Source organism: Triticum aestivum, chromosome 6B (genome assembly GCF_018294505.1).
Source record: "Triticum aestivum cultivar Chinese Spring chromosome 6B, IWGSC CS RefSeq v2.1, whole genome shotgun sequence".
Lineage (NCBI taxonomy): Eukaryota > Viridiplantae > Streptophyta > Magnoliopsida > Poales > Poaceae > Triticum > Triticum aestivum.
The window spans coordinates 281,358,861-281,380,077 of NC_057810.1; positions in this window are offsets into that span (position 1 = coordinate 281,358,861).

Consider the following 21,217-nt stretch of genomic DNA (forward strand, 5'->3'; position numbering starts at 1 on the left):
GCTCCTGACCAGGTTGTGGCGATGGCAGGCAAGAAGCGGGAAATGTCACCCATCCCCAAGGAGTTGGAGGTGGAGGGCTCGTTCAAGCCGGCAAAGCGAACAAAGAAGATACCCTTGGACCTGAAGCACCCGGAGAGGCACGCAGTCATAGGTGCAAACCTTGACAGCAAATAGGAAAGCGAGCTCGTCGATTTCCTCCGTGAGAATCGGGACATCTTTGCATGGTCTCCCAAAGACATGCCGGGTGTTCCGACGGATTTCACTGAGCACAAGTTACATGTCCGAGCTGGCGCCAAGCCGGTCAGGCAGCCCTTGCGCCGCCTGTCAGAAGAGAAGAGAAGAGTTGTCGGAGAAGAGATAGCCCGACTTCTAGCAGCAGGTTTCATCATGGTAGTATTCTTTCCAAAGTGGTTGGCCAACCCAGTTCTTGTGTTGAAGAAAAATAAGCAGTGGCACATGTGTATTGATTATACCAACCTCAACAAAGCTGCCCCAAAGATCCCTTTGCCCTGCCAAGAATTGACCAAGTGATAGACTCCACAGCCGAATGCGAGTTGTTGAGTTTTTTGGATGCGTACTCAGGGTACCATCAGATAAAGCTGAACCTGGCCGATAGGCTGAAGACCGCCTTCATCACGCCATTTGGAGCCTTCTGCTACCTGACCATGACGTTCGGCTTGCGAAATGCCGGCGCCACGTTTTAGCGTTGCATGCAGAAGTGTCTCCTCAAGCAACTCGGCAGAAACGCCCATGTCTATGTGGATGATGTGGTGGTGAAGACGGAGAAGCATTACACGCTGCTGGAAGACCTCAAGGAGACTTTTGAGAACCTGTGCTGATTCCAGATCAAGCTCAACCCAGAGAAATGCGTCTTTGGAGTACCAGCCGGCCAGCTTCTTGGCTTTTTGGTCTCAGAGCGTGGCATAGAGTGCAACCCTGTGAAAATCAAGGCCATTGAGAAGATGGAGGTGCCCACCCGACTGCTGGACGTGCAGAAATTCATCGGCTGCCTGGCGTCAATCAGCCATTTCATCAGTTGGCTGGGCGAGAAGGCCCTTACCCTATACCAGATCATGAAGAAGACCACTTTTTTCAAGTGGAACGACAAGGCGGATGAAGCTTTTCTCCAGCACAAAAAGATGTTGACCACCCGCCTATCTTGGCGGCTCCGACTGATAAAGAGCCAATGCTCCTCTACATTGCCGCCACCAGTCGGGTGGTCAGCACAGTCATAGTGGTAGAACGCAAGGAGGAGGGCAGAGCATTGCCGGTCCAGAGGCCGGTATATTACTTGACTGAAGTACTATCCGCTTCCAAGCAAAACTACCCCCACTACCAGAAGATGTGCTATGGTGTGCACTTTGCCGCCAAGAAGCTGAAGCCTTACTTTCAAGAGCACCCAATAACCGTTGTCTGCACTGCTCCGCTTGCTGAGATCATTGGAAGCCGAGATGCGTCAGGCCGAGTGGCCAAATGGGCCATTGATCTGGCCCCTTACATCATCTACTACCAGCCTTGCACCGCCATCAAGTCACAAGCACTGGCCTACTTCCTCGTTAACTGGGACGAGACCCAGTACCTGCCGCTAGCGCCAGACTCTACCCATTGGCAGATGCACTTCGATGGTTCAAGAATGCGCACCGGTCTGGGAGCCGGCATCGTCCTCACCTCTCCCAAAGGCGACAAGCTCAGATATGTGCTGAAAACCCACTTTGCCGCCTTCAACAACGTAGCTGAGTACGAGACACTCATACACGGGCTCCAGCTTGCCAAGGAACTCGGCATTTGCCGGATCCTGTGCTATGGTGACTCCGACTTGGTGGTCCAGCAGTCGTCAGGCGACTGGGATGCCAAGGATGCAAATATGGCAAGCTACCGCTTCCTCATACAACAACTCAGTGGATATTTTGACGGGTGCGAGTTCCTTCATGTGCCAAGAAATGACAACGAGCAAGCAGATGCCCTAGCACGGATCGGCTCCACCCGGCAAGCGATACCAGTCGACGTTGCCCTACAACACCTCCTTAAGCCGTTTGCCAAGCCATCACCAGAGTCCGACTCCATCTTCGTGCTGGCCCCTCCTGAAGCAGTCGGATCCGACTTGAGGGCCCCAAAAGCCGGCGCGGGGACTTCGGCAGGCGGCCCGGGGACTGCAGCCGTCGCACCCGGCCCAGGGACTTCAGAACCCGCCCCGGGGACTGCAGCAATCGGCTCGGGGACTTCTTCAATGCAGCAGGCGACAGCCGACTCCAACCCGCCGCCTCCCGTCCCAACCGCCCTTGTACAAGTTGTCGTCATGGCAGTCGAAGTAATAACAGCGCCTTCATGGGCTCAACCCATCCTTAACTTTCTGGTGAACAAAGAGCTGCCGACTAATGAGATTCTAGCCCGACAAGTGCAACGGCGGGTAGCTGCTTACACCATAGTCAACAAAGAACTGGTACGGCGCAGTGTCACTGGTGTGTACCAGTGCTGCATGGAGCCGGACCAGGGTCAAGCAATTCTCAAAGATATCCACCAAGGCGAATGTGGTCACCACTCGGCTTCAAGATCACTTGTTGCCAAAGCTTTCCGCCAAGGTTTCTTCTGGCCGACTGCTCTAGAAGACGCCAAAGAGTTGGTCCAGAAGTGTAAAGGGTGTCAGAAGTTCTGCTCCAAGCCCCACTTTTCCCGGCTTCTGCACTCAAGACCATCCCCATTGCCTGGCCCTTTGCCGTTTGGGGGCTGGACATGGTGGGGCCATTCAAGACGGCTCGTGGTAGCATGACTCATCTGCTTGTCGCTGTGGATAAGTTCACCAAGTGGATAGAGGCAAAGCCAATCAAGAAGCTGAATGGGCTGACTGCCATGACTTTCATCGCCGACATCACCACTCGATACAACATACCACATAGCATCATCACCGACAACGGCACAAACTTCGCCAAAGGAGCCTTGGCACGTTTCTGCACGATGCAGGGCATCTGACTGGACTTAGCGCCCATCCGCAGTCAAACGGCCAAGTAGAGCGAGCACACGACCTCATTCTATCCGGCATCAAGCCCTGACTGGTCGATCCTCTAGAGTGTTCGGCTGGCTGTTGGCTCGATGAGCTGCCGGACGTCCTCTAGAGCCTGTGCACGACTTCGAACAAGTGGACCGGATTCATGCCCTTCTTCCTCGTCTACGACGCTGAAGCCGTCATCCCGACGGACATAGAGTTCGACTCCCCGTGAGTCACCATGTACACCGAGGTGGACGCCAAGGAGGCGCGAGAAGACGACATCGACTTGCTGGAAGAGGGCCGGTTGCTGGTGCTCAGCCGGTCCGCCATCTACCAGTAGAGCCTGCGCCGATACTACAACCGCAAGGTCAAGCCAAGATCCTTCCAAGAGGGGGACCTTGTGCTCCGGCTGATCCAGCGAACAGCCGGCCAGCACAAGCTCTCGGCACCTTGGGAAGGACCTTTCATCACCAGCAAGGTACTGGGCCGGTTCCTACTACCTGATCGACGCTTAGAAGCCCAGAGCACGCAAAAGGGATGACTCAGGCAAGGAGATGGAGAGGCCATGGAATGCAAACCTCCTCCGAAGATTTTACAGTTGAAAGCAGTATGTATCACGCTACCTTTTGTAGTAAGTACGAAGACTCCGGGTCCCCCGAGAAGAGCTCAGGGACTACCCTCTTTTATCTATATGATATGTGGTATGCCTATGAGTGTGTGTTGTTTTATTATTCCGCCTGGCACCGGGTTCAACTAGTCGGCCCGGAGGCTCACCGCCTTCTGCTATATGCCGTCTCCTGCAGCCGTACAAGTAGTGTGTCGGCACCAAAAACTTCCCCTGTCAAAATCCGCAGCTCGCAGAGCGACTGTACGGTGGGAAGGGGTTGCAAAATAATGCCCACATGAAAAATGGCTAAGGAAAGTACGCATATAGCCAAGGCTGGCATTCTGCCTTTTCGGCCGGCTGCCGAGCAGCCGGCCGGCCGACTTCTGCTTACCTTGCCGGCACTCCAAACGGCTAAGTACTTGCCTCCCCACAAATAGCTAAGTACTCGACCCAGCCGCAGTCCGCAGAGCGGTTGTTTGGCTGGCAAGAGGATAGCCAAGGGAGGGCGGCAAAGGAAAAAAAAGCAAGGAGTATATGTTGGGGAACGTTGCAGAAAATAAAATATTTCTACGCTTCACCAAGATCAATCTATGGAGTCATCTAGCAACGAGATAGAGGAGTGCATCTACATACCCTTGTAGATCGCGCGGAAGCGTTCAAGAGAACGGGGTTGAGGGAGTCGTACTTGTCGTGATCCAAATCACCGATGATCCTAGTGCCGAACGGACGGCACCTCCGCGTTCAACACACGTACGGTTGGGGAATACGTCTCCTCCTTCTTGATCCAGCAAGGGGGAGGGAGAGGTTGATGGAGATCCAGGAGCACGACGGCGTGGTGGTGGAAGCAACAGCGATCTCGGCAGGGCTTCGCCAAGCTCTACAAGAGGGAGAGGTGTTGCAGGGGGAGAGGGAGGTGCCAGGAGCAGGGGTGCGCAGCCCTCCGTCCCCCCTCTTTATATAGAGGGCCTGGGGGGCACCGGCCCCCTAGAGATTTGATCTCAAGGGGGGGGGGCGGCCAAGGGGGTGGCTTGCCCCCCAAGCCAAGTGGGGCGCCCCCACCCCTAGGGTTTCCAACCCTAGGCGCAGGAGGGCCCAAGGGGGGCGCACCAGCCCACTAGGGGCTGGTTCCCTTCCCCACTTCAGCCCATGGGGCCCTCCGGGATAGGTGGCCCCACCCGATGGACCCCCGGGACCCTTTCGGTGGTCCCGGTACAATACCGTTGACCCCGAAACTTTCCCGATGGCCGAAACTGGACTTCCTATATATAATTCTTCACCTCCGGACCATTCTGGAACTCCTCGTGACGTCCGGGATCTCATCCGGGACTCCGGACAACTTTCGGGTTACTGCATACTAGTATCTCTACAACCCTAGTGTCACCGAACCTTAAGTGTGTAGACCCTACGGGTTCGGGAGACATCCAGACATGACCAAGACGACTCTCCGGCCAATAACCAACAGCGGGATCTGGATACCCATGTTGGCTCCCACATGTTCCACGATGATCTCATCGAATGAACCACGATGTCGAGGATTCAAGTAATCCCGTATACAATTCCCTTTGTCAATAGGTACGTGACTTGCCCGAGATTCGATCGTCGGTATGCCAATACCTCGTTCAATCTTGTTACCGGCAAGTCACGTTACTCATACCGTAATGCATGATCCCGTGACCAACCACTTAGTCACTTTGAGCTCATTATGATGTTGCATTACCGAGTGGGCCCAGAGATACCTCTCCGTCATACGGAGTGACAAATCCCAGTCTTGATCCGTGTCAACCCAACAGACACTTTCGGAGATACTTTTAGTATACCTTTATAGTCACCCAGTTACGTTGTGGCGTTTGGTACACCCAAAGCACTCCTACGGCATCCGGGAGTTACACGATCTCATGGTCTAAGGAAATGATACTTGACATTGGAAAAGCTCTAGCAAACGAACTACAGGATCTTGTGCTATGCTTAGGATTGGGTCTTGTCCATCACATCATTCACCCAATGATGTGATCCCGTTATCAATGACATCCAATGTCCATGATCAGGAAACCGTGACCATCTATTGATAAATGAGCTAGTCAACTAGAGGCTCACTAGGGAGATGTTGTGGTCTATGCACATGTATTATGATTTCCGGATAACACAATTATAGCATGAATAAAAGACAATTATCATGAACTAGGAAATATAATAATAACCATTTTATATTGCCTCTAGGGTATATTTCCAACAACATAAAGCAAGAAAAGTCAGAAGCCGACAAAGCAAAGCATGAATTGCGACAAAATATTTACATAGATAAAGGCCCACTAGCCAGCATTCAACAGAGTTTGATATACACCCCGCGGGTGGAATTGTGCAAATTTAATCAAAGTTTGTCCAGACTAGTGAGCAGAAAAAAGAAAAGATAACACCCTAAGGGGCCACGGAAGGCTCCGGCTAGACGGTGGAGTCAGCGGTGCTGGTTGGTGCAGCAGAAGGATCTGGCTGGACCGTGGAGTCGGCGGTGCCAGTTGGTGCAGCAGAGGGATCCGGCTGGACGACAGGGTTGGTGGCACGAGTTGGGGCAATGGACGGCTGGACGGCAGAGTCGGCGGTGTCCGTCAGTGGAACGGGCGGTTGGTCGGTCTCCGCCTGGCCACCTCCAGCAGCAGTCGGCGCTTTGGAGCGCGGGTCGTTGCTCGAGGCCCGGTCAGGTTGAGGCTGGCCATCCGCTGCGACCTCTGGCACGTCCTCCTCGCTTTCCTCCTCCTCCTCCTCCCCTTTATTGCTGGAGTCGATCACCTCAGTCGAGTCCTCGCTGTCCTCTGGGTTCAGCCCGAGCCACTCCAGCGGCGCTTCGGCACCCTCTTCAACCACTTCTGGGATGAAGACGCTGGTGTCAGTATAGTCGGCGATCGCCGCCGCCCTGCTGATAAGGTCGGCCTCCACCGCCACAAGCTCCTCCCGTGCCTGCAGTCGAAACATGGTCAGCTAGGCTAGATCCAACCCAGGGTACCATGCCTTGATGAACTCCAGGGCTTGGCGCGCCCCAGCCCGGGCCGCAGAACCCTTCCAGGCCTCCAGACGGCCGGCCGCCACCTCTAGCCAGTCGGCAGTCCGACTAGGAGTGCGCAGAGCCTGCACGCCTGGGCAGAGGGCGGAGATCGCCTGGGCCCCAACGCGCTAAAGGCAGTGCAACATCTGATGGGCAGGCCGAAGGCGGGCTTGGATGCTGAGGAGCTGCTCGTTAAGGGTCCGGGGGTGTCGGCGGCAATCTGCACGCCTTCTGCCCTCCGCTCCTGGTGTTGGGCCTCGATGATCCGGTTCGTGGTGACAGAGTGGCCTGGGAAGAAGTCTGTTTGAATGAAGGGCAAGAAAAGCCAAAGGTCAGAAGCCGGTAGTCGGCTTGAGTAAGGGCCGGCAACTTAAAGCAAGAAAGAAAAGGAAAAGAGGCTTACCGTCGACCAAGTCTTCGGTGCTGCTGAACAGGCAGTCATCTGCGCCTCCTTGTCGGCCCAGGTGGAGCGCTCGATCATGAACTCGGCAAGGAGGTCGGTCTCCTTTGCCTTCACCTCCCTCTGAGCCGTCTTGAGGGCCTCCGACTGCTCCGCGAGCTGAGTGACCAGTCGGTCACGCTCCTCGGCCAGCTTGCTGCACTCTGCCTCCTTGCCGCGCAAGGCGGTGTTGGCTTCGCCCAGCTGCTGCTGCAAGGCAGCATTGGCCTCTGCAAAAAGGGGAGGAAGAAAAGAACGTCAGTCAATCAACAAAGAAGGGATGCAGTTGCCAGGGAGATCCGGCCCGACTGCTTAGCAGTTGACCCAAATCTCGGGGACTACAGCCCATGGGTGCACTATCGCGCCCCCGGAGAGAAAAAGTTATCAAGAAAAATAAAGTCACTGGAAAGATCCGGCCCGACTGCTCAGCAGTCGGCCCGAATCTTAGGGACTACAGCCCGCGAGTGCGCCAGCGCGCCCCCGCGAAGGAAGGAAGTCAAAACTTCCTCCGGCTCTCGAATAAGTGGGCCGTCTGCTTTTCTAGCTCCTGGACTCCGGAGTTGAAGGTGGCCGCGAGAAGATAGTGATAATCCTACAAAGGGATGTTAGATGAAGTTAGCATCCGACGCTTGCAAGTTAAAGTTCCGGACCGCCTGCTCAGCAGCCGGCCTGAAACTTGGGGACTACACCTAGTGGGTGCGCTGGCGTGCCCCCATGAAGGAAGCAAGAAGATCAAAAATAAAGTATAAGTAAGAAACTTACTAGGATGGCTTCTCGCGAATCAAGGAACGCCTCGTTGCATCACGTGAGGGCTTCGGCTTCAGCCCGGAGCTTGGCCTGGACATCGAGGGCCGCCTGGTTTAAGGCTCCCGTCCCGCCTCCGCGTACCGAGCCGGCGGGCGCGGCGCTGGTCGCCTCGGTGTCGGGGACCGATGAGCTCGCGGCACCGGCCTCCAGCGGCCGTGGTGCCGAAGCCGCCTTCGACAGACTGCAGCGCGCGGGTGTGCGGACCTCAGGAGTTATGTCCGTCACAACCTCGTTCCCGGCTTGTGGCACCGGCGGGGCGGCCGGCTGCCCGTCTTGCGCTCTGCCGGTCGGTGGTGGCGGCGGCACGATGACGTCTGGCGTGGCCACGTCACAGCCCTCCCTCTCCATGACCGACTGCTCGTCGCCGGCTCCCCCAGCCATCGCCACAAATTCTGGTGGAGGCACCATGGTGTTCATGGGAGCCACGAGCAGCGGCTCCTGGCGGCACACGGCCTCTATGAGCCGCTCCTTCGCCGCAGTGTCAGCCTCCGCCTGCGCCAGCTTCCTTGCCGCAGACGCCACCACCTTGTTAGCCTCCGCCTTCGCCAGGTGGTCGGCTTCCTGCTCCTCGCGGACCTCCCGTGTGTTTCACTCATGCGCCTCCCAGAGGTTGGTGGCCGGATCGATTCGCCGGGTGGTGGTGGAGGTCTCCGCTGACCTGATGACTGAGGCGGCGGCCGACTTCTCGCGGGTGAGCGGGGCCCTGAGATAAGAAGACAAGATAAAGAAGTTTCTTTGGCCAGATCGGCAAAGAAGTGGAAATGTAAGAAGAATACTTACGCTAACACCATGGGCGGCACCTTCGGTTGCCTCTAGAACTTGGCTACCTTCGCCGCGGCCTCTTTCCGCCTGGTCGCCGCGGCCGGGTTCTTGGGCTTCTTCGGCGCGCTGCCGAACAGGGCGGCGCCCTGCTTCTTCTTCCACTTGCCGCCTCGGGTGGACGGCCCGGTAGATGGGCCTGCGCCGGTGTTAGCAGTGCTCCGGGAGGGGCGCGGCTCATCTTCGTCGTCGTCATCATCAGGCCAGGTCTCCACGCCGCCGCCCTCTTCGGAGCCGCCTGCTCTGTCACCGCCGCCTGCTGCGTCGTCCTCCAAGGCGGCCGCCCCCAAGTAGGGGTCATCCTCGTCGCTCACCGCCCGATCCGGCAGGTAGTCACTACCCGGCCCCACGATGGTGGCCGTCGCTGCAGGCATATAAATCTTTGCTCCAGAGAAGGAGTTGTTTCACACCAGGAACAAGACTAAAGTCAGAGCTAAAAGAAGAAATTGAGGGACTTACAGCAGGCGGCGGGTTGTCGCGGGAATACGGTCGCTTCTCGAACCGCCAGGCTCCCTCCGACACCTTGAGGTCGGAGATCTCGTTCACCATCCTCGCCACCTCGGCAGTCGGCATCTCCTTTGTGCACATCCTGCTCGGGTCGCGATGCCCGCTCATCCGACAGATTAGATGAGGGCGGCCTTGAAGCGGGAGAACCCGGCGCTCGACGAAGGCGATGAGGAGGTCGGACGCCACGAGACCCTCCGACTCCTGGAGCACCCAGAGCCGGCCGATGGCGGCAGCCGCGTCCGTCGACACCGGCTTCGGCTTGTAGCCCCAGTTGGGCCGAGGCCCGACAGGGGGGGCGGCCTCGTAGGCCGGCAAGTTGATGAACTCGACTGCCGGGTCGACGTTCTCGACGTAGAAATAAGATTGCTGCCACAGTTTCACCGACTGTGATAGCTTGATGACCGGGAAGGCGTTCCTTTTCGCCGGCCGGTGCACGACGACGAAGCCGCCACACTTGGCCGCCGTCTCCTTGGCGGAGGTACCTAGCTTGCCGTAGAAGAAAGCTCCCCACAGCTTGATGGTGGGGAGGATGCCGAGGTAGCCCTCGCACGCCGTGAGCAAGGCGGAGAGCGGCGTCACGGTGTTGGGCGTCATGTGATGCGGCTAGAGGCGGTTGAAGTCCATGAACGGGCGGAGAAAGCCGCTCGCCGAGAGGCCGAAGCCACAGAGGAAATGCAAGCGGAAGATGACCCGCTCGTCCCCCTGCGGCACCAAGATCTCCTCCAACAGCGGCACCCGCACCTTGACGAATGCCGTGTTGGGCATCTGGCGCATGTTCCGGAGGAAGGTGAGGTGATCCTCGATCACCATCGAGCCATCCCAGTCGCCTCCCTTCTCGCGCGCCATGGCCTCCAGCAGAGCTGCATGGGGAGAAGAAGTGCGGTGGTGGCGAACTGCGGCGGCACTCCGGCGAGCACTAAGCAGCAGCAATAGCGGCAGAGAGAGAGAGAGAGGAGGAAGAGAGTGTGGGGAGGAGGGCGAGCGAGCTCCACCGCTGTAACGCCCCGGATACAACTTTCCATATTCGCAACTCCAACTCTTGCCTTTTCCAGAGTTGCGATATGATATTTCCTTCGTGGTTGGGTTTTTGTCTTTTGTTTTGCATTTTGTTCATGTCATGCATTTCATCTCATGTCATCATTCGCATTGCATCGGCATCATTTTCATAAAACTTGCATTCGCTCGTAGTTGCCGCTTCTTCCTTGCCCCTGTTGACCCCTCTCAGATCAACCGGGCCGCTCTCTTCTCTCTCTTTTCTGAGCCCATCAAAACCCCTTGTCTCCATGGCCTTTTGTCAAACCCCTCGCATGCGCGTCCGAAAAGTTCTCCCGGACCCGACCCGAGCTGTCGTTACCATTGGGTCAGGATCATCCCCAAACATCTCTAAAATATCTTCGGTTTCTTCCTTGACTTCCCTAACCTATTTATTCTCGGTCATTCAATTTCGATCGGAAGGACCGAATTAACCCCTATCCTAATCCCCTTACTGTATAAATAGACGCCTAACCCTAGATCCTAGGGGCTTGTCCCATCCATTCCCCTCCTTGCGCCGCCACTATCTCCACCTGGTCTCCCCCTTCCTCGGGATCCCCGATCCAATCCATCCACCCAACCCGGCCGAACCAACCACCTCCTCGTTTTGCATCCTCGACCAACCAGAGCAGCCAGCCCCGCTCCTCGTGCTCGAGGCCCCCCGAGACGCTCCTCGCCGGCAACTAGCAGGACCGTAGCGTCCCTCCTTCCCGTCCTTCTCCTTTCCCTTGTCTCCCTCTTGCTCACACCATCTTTTTCCCTGCCTTTTTCCCTACAGGAGCTTCCCGCACCATGGCTGCAGCCCGAGCCCTCCTTCCTCACTCGATCTAGACCAGGAGGGTCCCGAGCATCTCCTCCGCCGCCTCCCCTCTGTTCTCCATCAAGCGCTCTGCCTTGCCTCGTCGCTGCGCCGCATGCTCGAGGACGCCCGAGGCCGTGCCTCTTCTTCCCTCTGCTCGATCCCGAGTGGTTCGTGAGCACCAGCGCTTCCCCGCGACCTTGCGCGTCCACGTCGCCACCGACAACAGCTGCAGCGTCGTCCCGCTCCTCTGCTTCGACAGCCAGGCGCCCGAGGCCACGCGCTCCTCCCCTTGTTCAACACCTCGTCGCCGCCCGATGCCTCCTCCTCAACCCCATGCGAACCCGGACGCCGGCCAGCCGGATCCGCCCGGTCTCCACCTCGTCGGGCCTTCCCTGCGCCCCGCCGGACCTCCTTCCTCCGCCCCAAGTCCCGTCGCTGAGCTTCTGCCTCGGGCCTCTACCGCATTCGTGCTCCTTCCTTCCATCCTCGAGCCTGCCGTCGCCGGGAACGGAGCTCCTACGCCGCCCTGGTCTCGGATTTGGTGGTTCTCGCGCCGCCCTCGCGCGTCCTCGTCGCCAAGTCCGGCCGCGGCCGTTGCCGCTGCAAGCCCCTCGCTACGCCGCAACTCCTCTGCTTCGGGCAAGAGGACGAACGTGTTGACCGCGACCACCCCGCGGCTGGTCGCTGCCCCATTGACCAGCGCGCCTTCAGATCCGCGCCCAGGCCCAGCATCGCCAGCAGCCTCCCAGATCCAGCCGGCCCGCTTGCCCCGCCGACCTGCTGCCTCCACCAAATCGGGCCTCAGCCCATGGGTGAGCAGCCCCCAGCGCCCCTCCTTTATTTTTTTCTCCTGTTGGGCCAGCCTGCAGTTTCGGCCCGATAGCTTTTTTTCCTGACCTGCGAATTTGTATAATTATCCCAGAAACTGCATATTTACAGATTACCCCCTTACTGTTCATGCATTTAATAACTCCTCAACCGTGCATCGGATTAAAATGTTTTAAATATGTAAAATGCTTAGAATCTTGTCTAGTTTCATAATATGCTGCTTTCATCCATGTTTAAAATGTTTAAAATGATGTTTGTTTAAATTTGCTCAAATGCCATGTTAAAATGATTTATTTCATAACTAAATAACTGTAGCTCGGTTTTAAATAAACTTTATATGTAAATGGGGTGGAAAATGCCTAGTTTAACATGGTCCACTTTATTTTCCTGTTTAACAACAATAAAATATGTTTTAGGGCAGAACAGTACCAAATTTGAATATTGCTCATGAGGATTTTCCGGAATTGTTGTTTGTTGTTCCGGCTCATTTAAACTTGCCTAAATAGTTAGTTTACTTATGCCTCACCTCTTGCCATGTTTAACAACATTTAATATTGATGAGTAGCATAAACGAGAGTGAACTAAATATGTCAATGTGGTGTTTCGTCAATATGCAACTCGTTGTAGTATTGTTTGTTGCACTTTGCCATGACATGCCTATTTAAACCGGACATGCATCATACTTGATTGTGCATCATGCCATGCTTATGTGATGGTTGTTTACCATGTTGTTTCTTTATTTCCGGTATTGCTTCTTCTTGATAGTTCCGGTAACATTGCGATTGTGAGGATTCGTTCGACTACTCCCATTCGTCTTCTTCATTGACTCGTTCTTCTTCCTAGCGGGATTTCAGGCAAGATGACCATCACCTTGGATCTCACTACTATCATTGCTATGCTAGTTGCTTCATTCTATCGCTATGCTGAGCTTCCTATCACTTGTTCTTCAAGCCTGCCCAAATTGCCATGAACCTCCAACCTTTGACACCCTTCCTAGCAAACCGTTGTTTGGCTATGTTACCGCTTTGCTCAGCCCCTCTTATAGCGTTGTTAGTTGCAGGTGAAGTTGAAGATTTGCTCCATGGTGGACAGGGTTATGTTGGGATATCACAATATCTCTTATATTATTAATGCATCTATATACTTGGTAAAGGGTGGAAGGCTCGGCCTTATGCCTGGTGTTTTGTTCCACTCTTGCTGCCCTAGTTTCCGTCATACCGGTGTTATGTTCCCGGATTTTGCGTTCCTTACGCGGTCGGGTGATTTATGGGACCCCCTTGACAGTTCGCTTTGAATAAAACTCCTCCAGCAAGCCCCAACCTTGGTTTTACCATTTGCCTCACCACCACCTATACCCTTCCCTTGGGTCGGCCAACCCGAGGGTCATCTTTATTTTAGCGCCCCCGGGCCAGTGCTTCTCTAAGTGCTGGTCCGAACTAAGCTGCCTGCGGGGCGCCCTCGGGGAAACTCGAGGTCTGGGTTTACTCGTAGCTAGTCTCATCCGGTGTTGCCCTGAGAACGAGATATGTGCAGCTCCTATCGGGATTTGTCGGCACATCGGGCGGCTTTGCTGGTTTTGTTTTACCATTGTCGAAATGTCTTGTAAACCGGGATTCCGAGACTGATCGGGTCTTCCTGGGAGAAGGAATATCCTTCATTGATCGCGAGAGCTTATCATGGGCTAAGTTGGGACACCCCTGCAGGGTATAAATTTTCGAGAGCCGTGCCCGCGGTTATGTGGCAGATGGGAATTTGTTAACGTCCGGTTGTAGATAACTTGACACCAGATTCGAATTAAAACGCATCAACCATGTGTGTAGCCGTGATGGTCTCTTTTCGGCGGAGTCCGGGAAGTGAACACGGTTTTGGGTTATGCTTGACGTAAGTAGGAGTTCAGGATCACCTCTTGATCATTGCTAGCTTCGCGACCATTCCTTTGCTTCTCTTCTCGCTCTCATTTGCGTATGATAGCCACCATATATGCTTAGTCGTTGCCGCAACCTCACCACTTTACCCCTTCCTTTCCCTTTAAGCTTTGCTAGTCTTGATACCCATGGTAATGGGATTGCTGAGTCCTCGTGGCTCACAGATTACTACAACAACAGTTGCAGGTACAGGTTATGCGATGATCATGACGCGAGAGCGATGTTTGCTTGTTTTGGAGTTCTTCTTCTGCTTCTTCTTTGATCAGGGGGTAGGTTCCAGGTCGGCAGCCTGGGCTAGCAGGGTGGATGTCGTTTGAGTTTCTGTTTGTGTTTCATCCGTAGTCAGATGGTGCTCTTATGTAAGATGATGTTGTATTCGTGTGGCATTGTATGCCTTTTGTATGTATCCCCAACTATTATGTAATGTTGATGTAATGATATCCACCTTGCAAAAGCGTTTCAATATGCGGTTCTATCCTTGGTGGGACCTTCGAGTCTCTTTAGGATAGTATCGCATATTGGGCATGAGAACCGCTCCCCTGCATCCCCCCTACTTATAGCCCTCAGGCTGCGAAGCCGAGGGGGCGGGGCTTGGGATCATGGGATTAAGTATGCCCATGACCCCATGACCCCCCGATTACCGCGTGGGGTTACTGTGCCATAACGCCCACGGGGATCGCAACCGCTTGCCCCGGCCGCAGCGGATTTGCCCGCATGCCGAGGTCTGGTAGTGGCGGGCCCGGCCCACTATGACGTCCCATTAGGAGCCTTGGGTGGCAGGCTGGCCGGGCTGACGTGCGCTGTGTGGCGTGCTCGTGATGGGCGGCGGGCCTGGGAAGCTTAGCAGGCATGCCACCTATTTCCCTCCTTGATGTTCGAAATTGGTGGATGATCCCGCCTGGATGAAACCAACTCCAGCAGTCGGTGCGTCGCAAGGCGGACCAAGCCTTTGCTCATAGCACGGTGAGAGAGGAAGCTGCCGAGACTTCACGACCCTTCAGCCCCAACGCCTCACCAGCTTCGGGGACTACTGTCAGAGTAATAGGCCATGGCTAGCCTCACCCGAGTCCCTTAACCTGTCGAGACTTTGGGCTGGCTTCGCCCCACGAAACCTCATACTGAAGCGCCGCCTTCCGGTGGCCGGCTAGCTTAACGGCCGGCTACCTGAAGACGGCCAAAGCACCAGCAGACGGCACCAAGAATGGCCGACTCCTATCAGGCGGCCTCCAGAGAGGCCGGCGTCAAGCAGGCGACCACCCGGCGCCCTCAGAGTCTGCGCGCTCATCAAGAGGACAAGACAGGGTGAGGCTACAGTGTAGTCCCTCACCGCCGAATCCTGGGCTTGGCATGGCTACAGTGCCTCGTACCGGCGGGGGTCTCCGCCCGGCGCGACACTGTTGCCACTCCTTCCTCGACGTCACTCCTAACATGTGGAGTCCTGTTCCCCATGACGACCTGTTGGTACGGCCTACAGGCGGCGGGCCCTACGAGGCAGTGAGAGCCCGGAAGACGGCAGAAGCCAGACCAGCCGGACCCGAGGGAGGCCGGCCTCCATCAGGCAGCCAACTCCTCCCTTGGGGCCCGTGTGCCATCAACCAGATAAGACATGGTGTGGCCACAGGGATCTCCCACCAGGCGGCGGGATTGTAGCCACACTCTGTTGACCAAGCCAGCGTCATTAGCAGCACAGCTACACTGAACAACCACCAACCAGACCCGCCAGCGGCGGGAGCGGCCTATCGGCTCCGTACCGGACCAGTCGGTGGGGCCCACCAGGCGGCGGGCCCCAGCGGCCGGCGGAGAAGCCGGCGACCAGAGACGCTGACATCCGGGTCCAGCACCCGGCCAGATTACCATTGTACCCCTGGGGGGTAGGCCTATATAAACCCCCAGGGCACCCATGCAAAGGGTTCCCACTCCATTAGAACTAGCCACTACCCTAGAGTAAGAAGAGAGCTAGCCCTGCCTCCTTCTACCTCTAGCACACAGCTCAAGGAGCACCATTGTATCACTTGTGCCTTAGTGATCATGCGGAGACCCCGCAGAGCAGGACTAAGAGTGTTATCTCCTAGGAGAGCCCCGAACCTGGGTAAAGTGCGCCGATGTTCGTGTCTATGCCTCATCCCGCTTCCAGGCACCGGCGATGTTCTACTCGCTCCCACCATGATAAGCCATCCTTTGGCATATGTCGCACCCAACCCCCGACACCATGCTTTAGGCTTAGAACCGGGACTTCAAAAACGTTTTGAACGCCACAAAACATATGAGCTGTTCCAAGATTTGAAATTGGTATCGAGAGGTATGAGACCTCTGACAATTACTTTGCCTACAAGATGGACGAGAACAGCTCAGCCTGTGAGCATGTACTCAGAATGTCTGGGTACTACAATCGCTTGAATCAAGTGGGAGTTAATCTTTTTGATAAGATAGTGATTGACAGAGTTCTCTAGTCACTATCACCAAGCTACTAGAACTTCGTGATAAACTATAATACGCAAGGGATGACGAAAATGATTCCCGAGCTCTTTGAAGTGCTGAAATCAGCAAAGGTAGAAATCAAGAAAGAGCATCAAGTGTTGATTGTTGACAATACCACTAGTTTCAAATAAAAGGGTAAGTGAAAGAAAGGGGACTTCAATAAGAATGGTAAGCAAGTTGCCACTCTCGGGAAAAAGCCCAAATCTGGACCTAAGCCTGAAACTGAGTGCTTATACTACAAAGGAAATGGTCACTGGAAGTGGAATTGCCCCAAACATTTGGCGGATAAGAAGGATGGCAAAGTGAACAAAGGTATATTTGATATACAAATTATTGTGTACCTTACTAGTGTTCATAGTAACCCCTGGGTATTTGATACTAGTTCAGTTGCTAAGATTAGTAACTTGAAACAGGAGTTACAGAATGAACAGAGACTAGCTAAGGGCGAGGTGATGATGTGTGTTGGAAGTGATTCCAAGGTTGATAAGATCACCATCGCGCACTCCCTCTACCTTTGGGATTAGTGTTGAACCTAAAATAAATGTTATTTGGTGTTTGCATTGACCATGAGTATGATTGGATCATGTTTATTGCAATACTGTTATTCATTTAAGTCAGAAAATAATTGTTGTTCTATTTACATGAATAAAACCTTCTATGGCCATACATACAATGTAAATGGTTTATTGAATCTCGATCATAGTGATACACATATTCATAATATTGATGCCAAAAGATGCAAAGTTGATAATGGTAGTGCAACATATTTGTGGCACTGCCATTTAGATCATATTGGTGTAAAGCGCCTGAAGAAACTCCATGCGGATGGGCTTTTGGAATCACTTGATTATGAATCATTTGATGCTTGCAAACCATGCCTCATGGGAAAGATGACTAAGACTCTGTTCTCCAGAACAACAGAGCGAGCTAATGACTTATTGGAAATAATACATACCGATGTATGTAGTCCGATGAGTATTGAGGCTCGCGGTGGGTATCGTTATTTTCCGACCTTCATAGATGATTTGAGCAGATATGGGTATATCTACTTGATGAAACACAAGTCTGAAACATTTCAAAAATTCAAAGAATTTCAGAGTGAAGTGGAGAATCATCGTAACAAGAAAATAAAGTTTCTACGATCTGATTGCGGAGGCGAATATTTGAGTTACGAGTCAGGCCTTCATTTAAAACAATGTTGAATAGTTTCACAACTCACGCCACCTGGAACACCACAGCGTAATGATGTGTCCTAACGTTGTAACCGTACTTTATTATATATGGTCCGATCTATGATGTCTCTTACCGATTTGCCACTATCATTTTGGTGTTATGCATTAGAGACAACTACATTCACCTTAAATATGGCACCATCTAAATCCGTTGAGATGACACTGTATGAACTGTGGTTAGGAAACAAACCTAAGCTGTCGTTTCTTAAAGTTTGGGGTTGCGATGCTTATGTGAAAAAGCTTCAGCCTGATAAGCTCGAATCCAAATCGAAGAAGTGTGTCTTCATAGGATACCCAAAAGAAACAGTTGGGTACACCTTCTATCACAGATCCAAAGGCAAAAAATTTGTTGCTAAGAATGGATCCTTTCTAGAAAAGGAGTTTCTCTCAAAAGAAGTGAGTGGGAGCAAAGTAGAACTTGATGAGGTAATTGTACATTCTCTAAATTTGGAAAATAGCACATCAGAGAAATCCATTCCCGTGATGCCTACACCAACTAGAGAGGAAGCTAATGATGATGAGCATGAAACTTCAGATCAAGTTTCTACTGGACCTCGTAGGTCGAACAGAGCATGTTCCGCACCAGAGTGGTATGGTAATCCTTTCCTGGAAGTCATGTTACTAGACCATGATGAACATACGAACTATGAAGAAGCTATGATGAGCCCAGATCCTGAAAGATGGTTTGAGGCCATGAAATCTGAGTCAGGATCCATGTGTGTGAATAAAGTGTGGACTTTGATGGACTTGCCCAATGATCGACAAGCCATAGAGAATAAATGGATCTTCAAGAAGAAGGTTGACCCTGATGGTAATGTTACTGTCTACAAAGCTCGACTTGTCGTGAAAGGTTTTCGATAGGTTCAAGGAGTTGACTACGAGGAGACTTTCTCACCCATAGCGATTCTTAAGTCTGTCCGAATCATGTTAGCAATTGCCACATTTTATGATTATGAAATCTAGCAAATGGACATCAAAACTGCATTCCTTAATGGATTTCTTAAAGAACAGTTGTATATGATGCAACCAGAAGGGTTTTTCGATCTTAGAGGTGCTAAGAAAGTGTGCAAGCTCCACCGATCCATCTATGGACTGGTGCAAGCATCTCGGAGTTGGAATATACGCTTTGATGAGGTGATCAAAGCATATGGTTTTATACAGACTTATGGTGAAGCCTATATTTACAAACAAGTGAGTGGGAGCTCTGTAGCGTTTCTGATATTATATGTGGATGACATATTGCTGATTGGAAATGATATAGAATTTCAGGATTGCATAAAAGGATAATTGAATAAGAAGTTTTCAATGAAAAACCTCGGTGAAGCTGCTTAAATAATAGGCATCAAGATCTATAGGGATAGATCGAGACGCTTAATAGGACTTTCAAAAGGCACATACCTTTGCAAGTTTTTTGAATAAGTTCAAAATATATCAGTCAAAGAAAGGGTTCTTGTCTATGTTGCAAGATGTGAAGTTGAGTAAGACTCAAAACCCGACCATGACAGAAGATACAGAGAGAATGAAAGTCATTCCCAATGCCTAAGCCATAGGTTCTATAAAGTATAACATGCCGTGTACCGGATGTCGGGGGTTGGGTGCGACATATGCCAAAGGATGGCTTATCATGGTGGGGGCGAGTAGAACATCGCCGGTGCCTGGAAACGGGATGAGGCGAAGACATGCACGCCGGCGGATCTTACCCAGCTTCAGGGCTCTCCGAGGAGATAACACCCCTACTGCTGCTCTACGGGGTCTCCGCATGGTCACTATGGCAAAGTGAATACAAGGTGGCTCCTTGAGCTATTTCTGGAGGAAGGAGATGGCAAGGCTAGCTCTCTCCTTCTCGTATGGTCTGTCTAGTGCTAGATGATTCTGAACCCTTTGCATGGGTGCCCTGGGGGGCTTATATAGGCCTACCCCCAGGGGTACAATGGTAAAACCGGATGGGCGTGGGTCCCAGCCGTCTATCTCTCAGGCGCCGTCTTCTCCGCCAACTCCTGGGGCCCGCCGACTGGCCTGGTGCGAGGGCGCCAGCCCTTGTCCGCCGCGGGCGGGTCGCGCCGGCTGCAGATTACTGTAGCCGTGCTTCTAATGACGCTGGCTTGGTCATGGGGTCATGGCAATAGTGCCGCCGCCGGTCGGGCGATCACTGTTGCCATTCCCCTGTCATGTCTGGTTAAATGGCATGTGGGGCCCGTGGGAGGGGCCGGCCGACTCCTGGAGGCCGACTCCCAATGGGTCTGACTTTTGGCGCTCTCGCCGTCTTCGGTACTTCTGCTGACTGGTAGGCCCCGCCGTCTCCGAGCCGTACAGATAGGCCGTCGTGGGTACAGGGCTCCGCCCCCAAGGGCCGATGTCAGGGCTGGCATGGCAACAGTGCCGTGCCAGACGGAGATCTCCGTTGGTACGACACACTGTGGCCATACCTGCCCTTAAATAACAGGGTGGTTGGAGTTGCAGGCCGACTCCCGTAGTCAGCCTCCTAGGAGTCGCCTCTTGGACTCGGCTTTATCTGGAGTCGCCTCTCGGACTCGGCTTTATCTGGAGTCACCTCTTGGACTCGGATTATCTGGAGTTGCCTCTTGGACCCGCGGGGCGCAGCCTGCCCCGTTGTCTTGAAAGGTCCTAGGACTCGGGTTCGCCTACCAGTGGCCCATTACTCCGACAGTAGTCCCCGAAGCTGGTGAGGCTCCGAGGGCGATACGTCGTGGGCCTCAACAGTTTTACTCTTCCGGTGGGGGGAACGCAGGACTTGCTAGCCGTCTTCCTTTAGGCCGACTGGCTGGGGTTGGATTCACAGAGAGCCGTCTTGTTTCAAACCGACTAGCTGGAGTCGGATTCACTAAGGGCTGTCTTGCCTCTTGAGGAGTTTTGAACATCGCGGCGGGAACCAGGTAGTCGTGCCTGATACGCTTCCCTGCGGCCGCCCGCCGCGGGCCCATCGCGGAGCGCCACGCGGCAGGGGTACTCTGCTCACCCACGCGCGTGACAGGACAGGTCGTCAGGCGGGGCCCGCCACTACCGCACCTCGGCCCGCAAACGGATCCGTTGCGGCCGAGCGGACGTTTGGGTTCCCCACGTCGTTACTGCGTGCAGTAACTTCGTGGGGTAAATAGTGGGGGGCGTGGGGTCTCGCGCGCAGTTAATCCCACGCCGCCCCATCGGCTTCTCAGCCTTCGGGCTTATAAGTAGGTGGGGGAAGCGGGACGGTGAAGCACGCGCATTCATTCCTCCCTGCTCCCCCGCTTCCTCCTGCCTCTTCTTCTTCTTGCCCTTGCCGCACCAAGCCTCGCCGCACCCGCAGCGATGAGCTCCTCCTCTGCCGCCGCGGCTCCTGCCGTGCGCTCCGGCATGTGGGGCGGCTCTACGGTGGACGACGACATCATCGAGCACCTCCGCAAGACGCGTCGGCTTCCCGGCACGAACCTGGTGCGAGCCCGCGCCGCGCCGGCGGGGGAAATAAGGCCGGTGCCGGAGGAGGGCGAGCGGGTTATATTCCACTCGCACCTCATGCACGGCCTGGGCCTGCCGGCAAGCGGCTTCCTCCGCTCCTTCTTGGAGTTCAAAGAACTCCAGCTGCACCACCTCACTCCGAACACGGTGGCGCTGTTGGCCGCCTTCGCCACCCTGTGCGAGGGTTTCCTCGGCGTTCTCCCCACCATCGAACTGTGGGGAGAGTTATTTCAGTCCAAGCTCGGCATGCACGTCGCTGGCGTGCTGG